Genomic DNA, 13,017 nt, shown 5'->3' on the forward strand with positions numbered 1-13,017 from the left:
TGCTGAAGAGACTGAAGAGCCACTGGCCATTATCTTTGAAAACTCATGGTGATCAGGAGAGGTCCCAGGTGATTGAAAAATGGAAAACAAAGGGACTGTATATAAGAAAGGGAAGGAAGAGGATCCAGGGGACTACTGACCAGTCAGCCTCATCTCAGCACTTGAAAAAATCATGGAACAGATCCTAAAGGGATCCATTTCTAAGCACTTGGAGGGGAAGAAGGTGATTAGGAGCAGTCAGCATGGATTCACCAGAGGCAAGTCATGCCTGACCAACATGATTGCTTTCTCTGATGAGGTGACTGGCTCTGCGGATATGGGGAGAGCAGTGGCTGTGGTGTAACTTGATTTTAGCAGGGCTTTTGATACAGTCTCCCACAGCATTCTTGCAGGCAAGCTAAGGAAGTACAGGCTAGATGAATGAACTGCATGGCGGATAGAAAACTGGCTGGAGCACTGGGATCAGAGAGTAGTTATCAATGGCTTTATGTCTAGATGGCAGCTGGTATCAAGTGGAGTGCCCCAGGGGTCAGTCCTGGGGCCAGTTTTGTTCACTGTCATCATCAATGAGCTGGAAGATGGCATAGAGTGCAGCCTCAGCAAGTTTGCAGATGAAACTGAGCTGGGAGGGGATAGTAGATATACTGGGGGGTAGGGCTAGGATGCAAAGTGACCCCCTCGATTATGACTCGTATAGTATAGTTTGGATAGAGGCAAACCTGGCTCAGGCAGGAGGTTGGACTAGATGACCTCTGGAGGTCCCTTCCAGCTGTACTCCAGCAGAGCAAAGTGCAATTACAACATGTAAAGGAGATGCCGCAGGGACTGACATTCATACTTTGCTACAGGTATCCTCACTTTCTACCTGTATGAAGGCAGCAAGAAGGAGGAGGAGCTGTGTTTCAGGTCAGTGTGAAAAAAATGGAAAACTATTTTTCAGCAGAAGAGTGGAAAGAAAAGCTGTCATCCAGCTCCTGGGCTCTGGCTCAAATTTGCTGTGGACAGAGGCCACACCTTGAACTGCGGGGCAGTGCCTGGGATGATCCTCCTGCTGATATGTAGATACCTCCAAGGTTCACCATAACCCTGCTCTGCTCTTCTGCTTAGTGTCAAACCAATTGTCAAATCGGGGATCGGGATGCCTCCAATTTTGGAATAAGGGAAGGAGTCAATGGTTTCTGCCTCTGGTGCCACCTGCTCATTTCCCGTCTTTTCATCTCTTTTAACTGCAGTTCTCAAGCTCTGACTGTTAAGCTCAAAACTGTGATGTGTGCCCCCTAAACTAGCAGAAGAAACTATATTTCCAGAATGAATCAAACTAGATACTCTGTATTTTACTAGTTGTGAACTTCATGAGAGTTACATTTTAAAGTATTAACAAATAGGAAAAGGCCTCTCTGCTGAATTGGCACCAGAGGGCATCTGTAGATGACACGAGATTTCCCATTTACACTGACACAACTGCATTTGTGTTTGCACGATTGGGATTTCCCGCTGTTATAAAAGGATTTTTGATGCGTTAAACACTACTCGGATATGTTTACTTTGCGCACTCCCCGTTTGCATCGCCCTGCTCGTGGAGTCGTGTCGTTCAAACAGGAATCCGCTCAAAGACTTGTAATCACTGCCTTTTGCCACCAGGCGGCACTGCGCTATTCTGCACTCCAGGCCTTTGGCCACTGGGTGCAGCTGGGATTTGCTGCTGGTATCTTTATTTATTTACATTATTTGGCTCCAGCCCCCCCCTCACCCCACCACTTTCCATTCCCCCGCCCCGGCGCCCACCGGGGACGGAGGCCGGGGCTGCTGCAGGGCAGGAGGGGCAGGGGCTGCCTCTGAGGGCAGCACAGGGGCCGGTGCCTGCGCTCGTGGGGGCTGGGTGGGCAAATGCTGCCCCTGGGAAAGGAGGGGGAAGAGAGGTTGTGCCCAGCCCCATGGCTGTGCTGTGCCCAGGCGGGTTTTTTAAATGCAAGTCAAACATCTGGGATTTCTTCCCCAGGTTTGTTTTCAACACGACCACCGCTAGTCAGATCTCCAGACCCCAGACTACCTGGCGCAGCACCTGAGCGCTGGGAGCTGAGTTTGACATTTGCTTTGCTCGGCGGGGGGAGCCGGGGCGCCTCCGGACACCGTCATCCGGCAGGGCGGGGCGGGGCGGGGCGGGGCGGGAGTGCGGGGCGCCGCGGGACTATGTAGGGGCGGGGGCTGCAGATCAGGGTTGTGTGCGTGTTGCTAGAAATACCTCCAGTGCAGTAGAGTTGCTTGTTGGTCTCCGGGCGAGAGAAGGAAAGGGATGGGGCCTGGCCTGAGAAAGGTGATAATTGGTGTCTCTGAAATGTAAATACTTTCTACAAAGCCAGGGCTTTTTAGTGGATGACAGACTGAAGGACGTTCAAGGTAGCTAGCTTGACCGTGTAAGCAAACCAGTTTTTCTTCTGCTCAGAAAAGTTCACCAACGCTCAAGAAAGTTAGTGCTAAAACTTATTTCACTTTTCACATGGAAGATAAATATTAACACTCTGGTTGATGTAACATTGAAGTCCAAAGGCTAAATCCACAGGCTAAACGCACCGATCCATAAGTGCAGCTTAGGGCATTCATGCACAGCTGCAAGTTCACCCCTAGGTGTCCAAGCTTGCAAGCGTCCGTTGAGCGTGTTCAGGGGAGCTGTTCCCTGGCTGGGCAGGGAGGCGGTGAAATAGGATGGGTCGTGTGTGTGCAGGGCCGTCCCTAGGCAGGGCGAATCGGGGTGACTGCCCTGGCCCCGTGCTTTGGGGGACCCTGCAGAGCAGGGCTGGCTTAATTTCCAGTCGCTTTTTGCGTCTTTCAAACCACGCACACAATCTACTGCCTTATTGCTACTTGCCATTTGTGTATACCATTTTTTCTCTCCCCTTTCAGCATAGAGCAAGGCTCCTCCTTTCTGTTGGGCACCTGGGAAATGAAAAATTGTACCTGCTTTTTAGAAGTAAAATTTGGGATGTGACAAGACCTTGTATCGAATGGACTGTTCCTCAACCTGAGTTTCCAATCCCTCTAGCTGTGGCCTCCTAGAGCAGGAATGTTTCCAGGAGAAGGAACCCCCCAGTCTGGTGGGAGAAGGGAGAAGTGTCACAAACCCCTGCGGTGTCAGGCACCCTTTTCAAGAGGAAAGTGGATCCGGCTAACTATAGGCCCATCAGCCTGACTTCTATCCCAGGGAAGATCTTAGAAAAGTTTATTAAAGAGGCCATCCTTAATGGACTGGCCGACGCCAACATCTTAAGGGATAGCCAGCACGGGTTTGTTGCGGGTAGGTCTTGCTTGACCAATCTCATTTCCTTCTACGACCAGGTGACCTATCACCTGGACAAGGGAGATGCGATTGATGTCATATATCTTGACTTCAGAAAAGCCTTCGATCTGGTGTCCCATGATCGTCTCTTGGAGAAACTGGCCAATTGTCGCCTTGGGTCCTCCACGATCCACTGGCTGGAAAATTGGCTCCGGGGTCGGACCCAGAGGGTAGTAATTGATGGAAGTCACTCATCGTGGTGTCCTGTGACCAGTGGGGTCCCCCAGGGCTCTGTCCTTGGACCCATACTGTTCAACATCTTCATTAATGATGTGGACACTGGAGTCAGAAGCGGACTGGCCAAGTTCGCAGATGACACCAAACTTTAGGGCAAAGCATCCACACCAGAAGACAGGCGGATGATCCAGGCTGACCTGGACAGGCTCAGCAAGTGGGCGGACGAGAATCTGATGGTGTGCAACGCCGATAAATGCAAGGTTCTCCACCTTGGGAAAAAAAACCCGCAGCATCCTTATAGGCTCGGCAGTGCTATGTTGGTTAGCACTATGGAAGAAAGAGACTTGGGGGTCATCATTGACCACAAGATGAACATGAGCCTGCAATGCGATGCTGCGGCTAGTAAAGCGACCAAAACGCTGGCTTGCATCCATAGATGCTTCTCAAGCAAATCCCGGGACGTCATTGTCCCCCTGTACTTGGCCTTAGTGAGGCCGCAGCTAGAGTACTGTGTCCAGTTTTGGGCTCCACAATTCAAAAAGGATGTGGAGAAGCTTGAGAGAGTCCAGAGAAGAGCCACACGCATGATCAGAGGTCAGGGAAGCAGACCCTACGATGACAGGCTGAGAGCCCTGGGGCTCTTTAGCCTGGAAAAGCACAGGCTCAGGGGTGATCTGATGGCCACCTACAAGTTTATCAGGGGTGACCACCAGTATCTGGGGGAACGTTTGTTCACCAGAGCGTCCGAAGGGATGACGAGGTGGAATGGTCACAAACTACTACAAGTTCGTTTCAGGCTGGACATAAGGAAGAATTTCTTTACTGTCCGAGCCCCCGAGGCCTGGAACAGCCTGCCACCGGAGGTGGTTCAAGCGCCTTCATTGAACACCTTCAAGAGCAAACTGGATGTTTATCTTGCTGGGATCCTATGACCCCAGCTGACTTCCTGCCCTTTGGGCGGGGGGCTGGACTCGATGATCTTCCGAGGTCCCTTCCAGCCCTAATGTCTATGAAATCTATGAAATAATGTAGAATGAAACTGGATTTAGCTGTGAGCGTGCACTGTGAAATTCCTTGGAGAAGACTGGGCAAAAGAAGATTATCAGGGTGACAGATATGAAAGAAAATAGGAGGCAGATTTCAGAATCTAAGAGCCATGATACTGCTTTGAGGGGTGTGTTTGACCCAGCCATCAGAGGAGAAATTCGTGCAAGGGGGTGAGGTTGATGGTGAGGGTGAGGTCAAGGGACGGAGAAGCTGACTGATTTTTTCCATCAAGCACTAGCAGAGGCTGAGCTACCTAGAGAAGAGATGCCAGTGAAATTGGATGGCTTCATAAAGTAAAAAGGCAACAGGCCCAAGTGGCATCACCCAAGCGTTATGGAAAAGCATCAGTTGGAAATGGTCAGGGTTGGCTGTGTTGGGTGGGAAACAGTGCATCTATATTTCAAGTGGGGACGAAGGGATATCAAGGAAATAATAAATATAGCTGTAGGTTTTACACCTTCATGGAGTAGATTGGCACAACAGATAATTCAGGAGAGATGCACAAAATATCTGGAAGATTGTGATTTGAATGTGTCCAAGTAGCCCCTTTTCTACAAAGGAGACTTATATCTCTCTAATCTTGAAGGATTTTTTTAACATCGTTATAAAGAGCTTCGGAGAGAAAAAAAAGACAACAAAAAACTAGGCTAGATGAATGGGGTTCATGATGGCAAATGAAGTTCGTTCTTAATTAATGAAATCCACATAGCAAGGAAAGTTTTGAGCCTCTGAACCGGCCTCTACCAGTTTTTCCAGTCACTAGTAAATGCAAGGGGCAGTGGATAAGATTCACAAGGAGTGCCAGAACTAGATCTGGGGAATCCCTGACTTATGGTGGTTAGACCATGGTGCTGCAAAACGAGAGAAAAATACAGGTTCAAAGCTTCTCTGTACAAGAAAATCCTGGAAACCAGACCTCCAGCTTCCCATGCCAGTGGTCTAACCACTTAGGTACAAGAGCTAAAAATGGGAGAATTGGTATCAACCACAATTTTGTTTTTGGGACTTATGTGTTACACGGTCATCTACACATTCAGTAACAAAACCCTGCATAGGCATCTAAGACTCTGAGACTGAATCCCTAACACAACTGTTATCTCCATGTAAGTGGCATTTTTGGCACTTCACTTAAGTAACTAAAAACAGCCACTTAAGGAAATGGCACCACCAGTTTATTACCCTTATGTAGCCACAGTTGTCTTTCCTTCTTAGGAACAGAAGGAGGAAGTCGGTTACTTTTTGCGTCTTTCAAACCATGCACACAATCTACTGCCTTATTGCTACTTGCCATTTGTGTATACCGTTTTTTCTCTCCCCTTTCAGCATAGAGCAAGGCTCCTCCTTTCTGTTGAGCACCTGGGACATGAAAAATTGTACCTGCTTTTTAGAAGTAAAATTTGGGATGTGACAAGACCTTGTATCGAATGGACTGTTCCTCTACCTCACTTTCCAATCCCTCTAGCTGTGGCCTCCTAGAGCGGGAATGTTTTCAGGAGAAGGAACCCCTGAGTCTGGTGGGAGAAGGGAGAAGTGTCACAAACTCCTGCGGTGTCAGGCACCGTCACTACAGCCAGTGAGGGATGTACTTTATATCAAGTGTCTTAGGGGTTAGGGTCACAGGCGAACAGGCCAATGAGAAGAGACAAATACAGGTCCATAGGCATCCACAGTATAACAACATACACTTGGGGGCAAGTAAACAGGTAGTGGTCAGTACCGCTGGGGTACATACACTCAGCACGTAGAGGCCCATGCCCACCTCTGGGGATGTCCCCAAGAACCAGCCTTTAGTCCAGAGTCGCTCTGTGCAGGGCTGCAGGTCGGGGATCCTGTGCACTCGGTCTGGGGTTCATCTGTGCTGTGCAGGGGCTTCTCTCCCTTTCGGTTCAGCTCAGGGCAGCACCATCAGCTCCAGCAGTTCTGGCACGTAGCCAGGCTGGGCTCAGAGAGATCCCCGACCTCTTCCTGCAGCCCCCAAGGTTTTCTGGCATGTGCCGTCCAGCAGCAGGGCTCTGCAGGGTTTCTTCTCACTTCACTTCCTGCTTCCAGGTGCCTCTGGGGCTTGTAGTCCATGATTGGTCAGCAAATCTCCATAAGGTTTATATGCCTAAGTTAAACTTTGTCAGTTTTTAGATGTCTAAATCAGGGTTGTCCAACTTCCACATGGCTGAAGGTGCAGGATACAGAGTCCCTGGGCAACATGCTGCACTGCAGCACATGGGCTACCCCTTGCCACACCACAAGGTGGGTTGGGCAACCACTGTTGCACCATGCCAATGCCCCAATGCTGTGCTGCTTGGCCCTCACTCGCTGTGGCATGCCAGCATCCAAGGACCCACTCAGTGCAATGGCTGTGGGATCCCCTGGCCCTGTGGGCCATGCCAGGGCAGAGACAGGCAGTGGAAGCTGGAGGAGAGGCCAAGAAATAATTCTGCTGCCCAGCATCGAGTTCTCTCTTCCCAAAGCTTTTCCATTTGTGTGTTTGCACTTCTTGTCCGTCATCCTGCTTTAGGAGCTGTTACAAGTGACCACTCAAGCTCTATGACAGGTCTCTCTCTCGTGGCAGTTATTACTCCTTGTGTATAAAAAATACTTGGAAGAGCAGGATTGTTAAAGGGAAAAAAAAAGTTACAGGGGCTCAGGAAAGCGAAAAAGCTGGAGATTCAATTCAAACACCCTTTAGCTGAAACCTAGCACCATTTGCAATTGTTTATATTGCTTGCTTGGATAATATAGTTGCAGGATGAACATGGAGCCCCAACCTGGACACATTGAAGGCAAGGTGTCACCTACAAGAAATCATCTTCTTTATCTTGAATACACATAACCAGAAAAGGCCAAATTCATTGTACTGGGACTGATCATTATCTTTGCTTTACCCAGGTTCATACTCTTCCTCGTACTCCTTTTACTTTTGTATTTGGCTCACTATGAAGAAGAAGGCCTCCTCATTGCAATGCTTCAGTGTGAGCATGTCTCTTCCTAGCATGGTTGTCTTCATGACTTCTCCTATCTGCAAGCCAACATCTGGTAGGAGGAATCCCCTCATCAGTGCATGTCCCTTTGCTTCTTCTGAGAATTATTTAGTTATTTGATATAGAGATTGTACCATATTAAGTAATTTGTGAAAACTGAGCAGAAAATGGCACACAAACATATGCACCTTTCTAGGCATGCAGAAAATATTTTTCCACCAAGCTCTTCAGAGGAACAATACTTGTTCTGCCACCCTACTATATTTCTTTTTCTATATTGGTATGGATATGATCCTTATCACCATTCCCAAAACCCCTACACACCCCTACACCACCACTAAAAACTTCTCTCCTCAGCTGCTGCCACTGCCAGGCCTGTGCTTTATTGCCCCAGTCCCCAGTCCCTCTCTTCCCTGCTGAGAGAGGGAGAGAAGAGGTTGGGAGGATTTGGGGCCGGAGTGTCAAAATCCTGCACTCTTTTGCTCTCTGCCCCAGACAGCCCTACAGCCCCTCTCTGTAGGGGGTGGAGAGTGGAGCCACAAGTCAGCGCAGCCTCCTGCAGCTTCTCTTGGCTGGGGAGAGAGGTGCCACAGGTGCTGCACAGATGTACTGCAGCTGAAAAGGCCATTACACTTGAAATACTTCAAAAGGTACTTGTGTCTGCACCATGATCAGTTGGGATGGGCTTCACCTGTCCCCCAAAGGTAAGCATGTGTTTTCTTCTAGGTTGGCGGATCTCCTCTGGCGGGCTTTAAACTAGGTTCATAGGGGGAAGGGGAAGATGAGGGCGGGGGAAGCTGTGGACCAGCAAACCATGTGACACCCACAAGTACAGCCCAGCCTGAAGAAGGAGAACATTGGGAACCTACAAGCCATGGAGCAGCCAGCACTACGGCACAGGTAAGCAACAAGAAGGTAAGAAATAAGGGGCCCCTTGGGACTTGGAGTGGGGGCGCAGCAAAGGCACCAGTCACAGGGCTCAAGTGCCTATATACTAATGCTAGGAGCATGGGGAACAAGCAGGATGAACTAGCACTCCAGCTTGCAGAAAACACCTATGACTTAGTGGGGCTAACAGAAACCTGGTGGGATTCGTCCCACGACTGGGCGGTACATATTGAGGGTTATAGGCTGTACAGAAAGGACAGGGTGGGGAAGAAAGGGGGAGGGGTTGCACTCTATGTCAATGAGGAATATACATCGACCCTCATCAAGACGGAATCGAAGGATGAGGAAGTAGAAGGATTGTGGGTTAGGTTACATGGGGGGCAAGGAGAAAGGGATTTGGTGGTAGGGGTCTGCTACAGACCCCCACACCAAGGGGAAGAACTAGATTTGGGGCTCCTGAGGCAGCTCTTGGAGACCATAAAAGCTAAAGAGGCAGTAGTCATGGGGGACCTAAACTACCCAGACATCTAAAGGGAGACGCAGACAGCAAAGTCCCACCGTTCATGCACGTTTCTAACCTGTGTACAGGACCTCCACCTGACACAGGAGGTACACGGTCCCACTAGAGGGAATGCTATACTGGATCTGGTATTGGCAACGGGGGATGACATGGTAGGGGACCTACAGATCAGTGGCCATCTGGGGGAAAGTGATCACCTAATAAGAGAATTCACCATAAGACGTTGAGTGGGTAAGGTAACTAGCAGGGTGAAAGTGCTAGACTTTAGGAAAGCTGATTTCAATGAACTCAGGCGATTAGTCAAGGATGCAGTGCAAAGTAGGAGTTTTGAAGTGATGGGAGCCCAGGAAGGGTGGCTGTGCCTTAAGGAAATGATCCTTCAGGCACAAAGGGAGACGATCCTGATGCGAGGAAAAAGAGGAAAAGGGGCCAGGAGGCTTCCTTGGCTGACCAGAGAAATCCAGGGCAGCCTAAGGGCCAAAAGAGGAGCACATGAAAAGTGGAAACAGGGAGAGATCACAAAAGACAAATATACCTCCTCTGCTCACACTTGTAGAGAGGCAGTTAGACGGGCCAAAGCTACCATGGAGCTGAGGATGGCATCCCAAGTAAAGGACAACAAGAAATTGTTTTTTAGATATAGAGGGAGTAAAAGGAAGGCCCAGGGAGGAATAGGACCCCTGCTAAATGGGCAGAAACAATTGGTGACAGACAAGGCGAACAAGGCTGAACTCCTCAACGAGTTCATTGCCTCAGTGCTCCTAAGCGAGGGGCACGACAAGTCTCTCACTGGGGTTGCAGAGAGGCATCAGCAAGGCACCAGACTACCATGCGTAGACCCTGATTTGGTGCAGAGTCACGTGGAAGAACTGGATGCCTTTAAGTCAGCAGGCCTGGATAAGCTCATTCCGAGGGGGCTGGTCGACGTCATTGCAGAGCCACTGGTGGGAATATTTGAATGCTTGTGGCGCACAGGCCAAGTCCCAGAGGACTGGAAAAGGGCCAGTGTGGTCCCCATTTTCAAGAAGGGAAGGAAGGAGGACCTGGGCAACTATAGGCCAGTCAGTCTCACCTCCATCCTCAGCAAAGTCTTTGAAAAGATTATCAAGGCTCATATATGCGAGAGCCCGGCAGGACAAATTATGCTGAGGGGAAACTAGCATGGGTTCGTAGCAGGCAGATCATGCCTGACTAATCTAGTCTTTTTTTATGACCAGGTTACGAAATGCCTGGACACAGGAGTAGGGGTGGATGTTGTATACTTAGACTTCAAGAAGGCCTTCAATACGGTATCTCACCCCATACTGGTGAACAAGTTAAGAGGCTGTGACTTGGATGACTACACAGTCCGGTGGGTGGCGATTTGGCTAGAAGGTCGCACCCAGAGAGTCGTGGTGGATGGGTCGGTTTCGATCTGTAAGGGTGTGGGCAGTGGGGTCCCGCAGGGCTTGGTCCTTGGACCGATACTCTTTAATGTCTTCATCAGCGACTTGGATGAGAGAGTGAAATGGACTCTGTCCAAGTTTGCAGATGACACAAAGCTATGGGGAGAAGTGGACAAGCCAGAGGGCAGGGAACAGCTGCAAGCAGACCTGGACAGGTTGGACAAATGGGCAGAAAACAACAGAATGCAATTCAACAAGGAGAAATGCAAAGTGCTGCACCTAGGGAGGAGAAATGTCCAGCATACCTACAGCCTAGGGAATGACCTGCTGGGTGGCACGGAAGTGGAAAGGGATCTTGGAGTCCTAGTGGACTCCAAGATGAACATGAGTCAGCAGTGTGACGAAGCCATCAGAAAAGCCAATGGCACTTTATCGTGCATCAGCAGATGCATGACAAATAGGTCCAAAGAGCTGATACTTCCCCTCTATCGGGTGCTGGTCAGACCGCAGTTGGAGTACTGCATGCAATTCTGGGCACTGCACTTCAAGAGGGATGCGGATAACCTGGAGAGGGTCCGGCCATTCGTATGGTTAAGGGCTTGCAGGCCAAGCCCTACAAGGAGAGACTGGGGCACCTTGACCTTTTCAGCCTCCGCAAGAGAAGGCTGAGAGGCGACCTTGTGGCTGCCTATAAGTTCATCACGGGGGCACAGAAGGGAATTGGTGAGGTTTTATTCACCAAGGCGCCTCCCAGGGGTTACAAGAAATAATGGCCACAAGCTAGCAAAGAACAGATTTAGATTGGACATTAGGAAGAACTTCACAGTTAGAGTGGCCAAGGTCTGGAATGGGCTCCCAAGGGAGGTGGTGCTCTCCCCTACCCTGGGGGTCTTCAAGAGGTGGTTGGATATGCATCTAGCTGGGGTCATCTAGACCCAGCACTCTTTCCTGCCTATGCAGGGGGTCGGACTCGATGATCTATTGAGGTCCCTTCCGACCCTAACATCTATGAATCTGTGATGCTTTCCATGGATAAAACTATTTCAGTTGCTTGTACTTTTACCAGTTCTGGCTGATTTCCTCCAAGGTGGGTGTCTGACTCCTGGTGATTCATGTGGAAAATCTCCTTTTCCTTCTCTCCTTGAGTTATTGCTTCATACATTTCACAGCACAGTTGAAGGTCACTGGACCTGATCAGCCAGTTACTGCCGTTTTGGGGCAGGAAACTGTGTTGCCTTGTCACTTGTCCCTCAACATGAGTGCGGAGAACATGGAAGTGAGGTGTTTTCCATATGAGCCTCAGTTTTTTGTGTACCTCTACCACAATGGGAAAGATCAGTATGGACAGCAGATGCCAGAATATCATGGAAGGACAGAGCTGCTGAAAGATGGCCTCATGGATGGACATGTTTCCTTGAAGATTCTCAATACTAGACTGTCGGGTAAGGGGCTATATCACTGCTGTGTTACAGATGGGATTTCTTATGCAGAAGCCATAGTGGAACTGAGGGTAGCAGGTCAGTGACTTCTATCTATGCCATTTTTGTATGACCTACAGATTTTTCTTTCATAAAAAGACATAGTATGACAACTAAAAAGTACCCACTTAGATGACACATAGAAATACAATGTTACCCATGGGATACTAGTCATTCAGCAGCCTTCCTGCACCTGGGGCCAATAAAAGAAGGATGGACGTGGCCATGGGCACCTGTCAGGGAAGGAGACAGTTGACTTTGGTCTCCTCTAGCATAGGAATCCAGGACATCTGTAAGCAGGAGGCAGGTAGCTATAGGTGAAGCAGGCATGGGAGGGAAATGTAGCAGAGAGGACCTTCAGAAAACGAGCTGCCATTAAGATTACAGCACTTATGCTAGCTTTAAGGACCAGTGGGATAGATCAGAAACTAGAGCATCATCTAGAGGGAATGTGTGGGAAAGCATGGAAATGCTAAGGAAAGACTGGAGGGTCAATCAGGGAGTGGACCAGGATGCACCCGAGCAGAGAGGAGCAGGAAGCTCTAAGGGACCCATGAGGGTGGCTCTGGATGGGTGGGCGCTGGGCAAGGAAGCAAGGTGAGACTCCTGAGGGAGGAATGGATGGGGAGAGGGTGGGAGGTGGGCAACACTTTGCGTCCTAGCAATTGTGACTCCATATTGGAGAGCTCCACAGCCCGCCCCCCGAACATACTACATGTAAGGGCTTGTGAACTTTGTCCATGAGAGAAATGAAGACAGGAGGACACGGCCAGTTCCCTGATGTACTTAATTCACTTTCCAGCTTGCCTCCTTCAGGCATCTAGCCCACCAGCAGAAATGTGACTGAGGAGGCCGGCAGGTAGAGCAATGTACATGTAATAACCACCTCTGATTCAAAGTTTCATGTCACAGCTCTCCTCTCCTCAAGGATGTGCAACCCTGCCCATCATCTCAAGTCATGGACTCATAGACCCAGAGAAACAGGGCTGGAAGGGACCACAGAAGCTGACATCTAGTCCAGCTTTCCAACTACTCTCCATCTCTTCTAGCCAGTGAATTGTAAATACAAAGTAGAATGGCTCAACTTCCAAAGGTGGGCTGGATCAGTACATGACTTGCCGCAGAGATGCTGTTTCAAACCCCATCTGGAGAGGCAGGCCTAGGATCCATGTCTCTTTCCAGGCAAGTGAACTGACCTATCAACTAGTGGGTC

This window comes from Alligator mississippiensis, chromosome 11 (genome assembly GCF_030867095.1).
Source record: "Alligator mississippiensis isolate rAllMis1 chromosome 11, rAllMis1, whole genome shotgun sequence".
Classification (NCBI taxonomy): domain Eukaryota; kingdom Metazoa; phylum Chordata; order Crocodylia; family Alligatoridae; genus Alligator; species Alligator mississippiensis.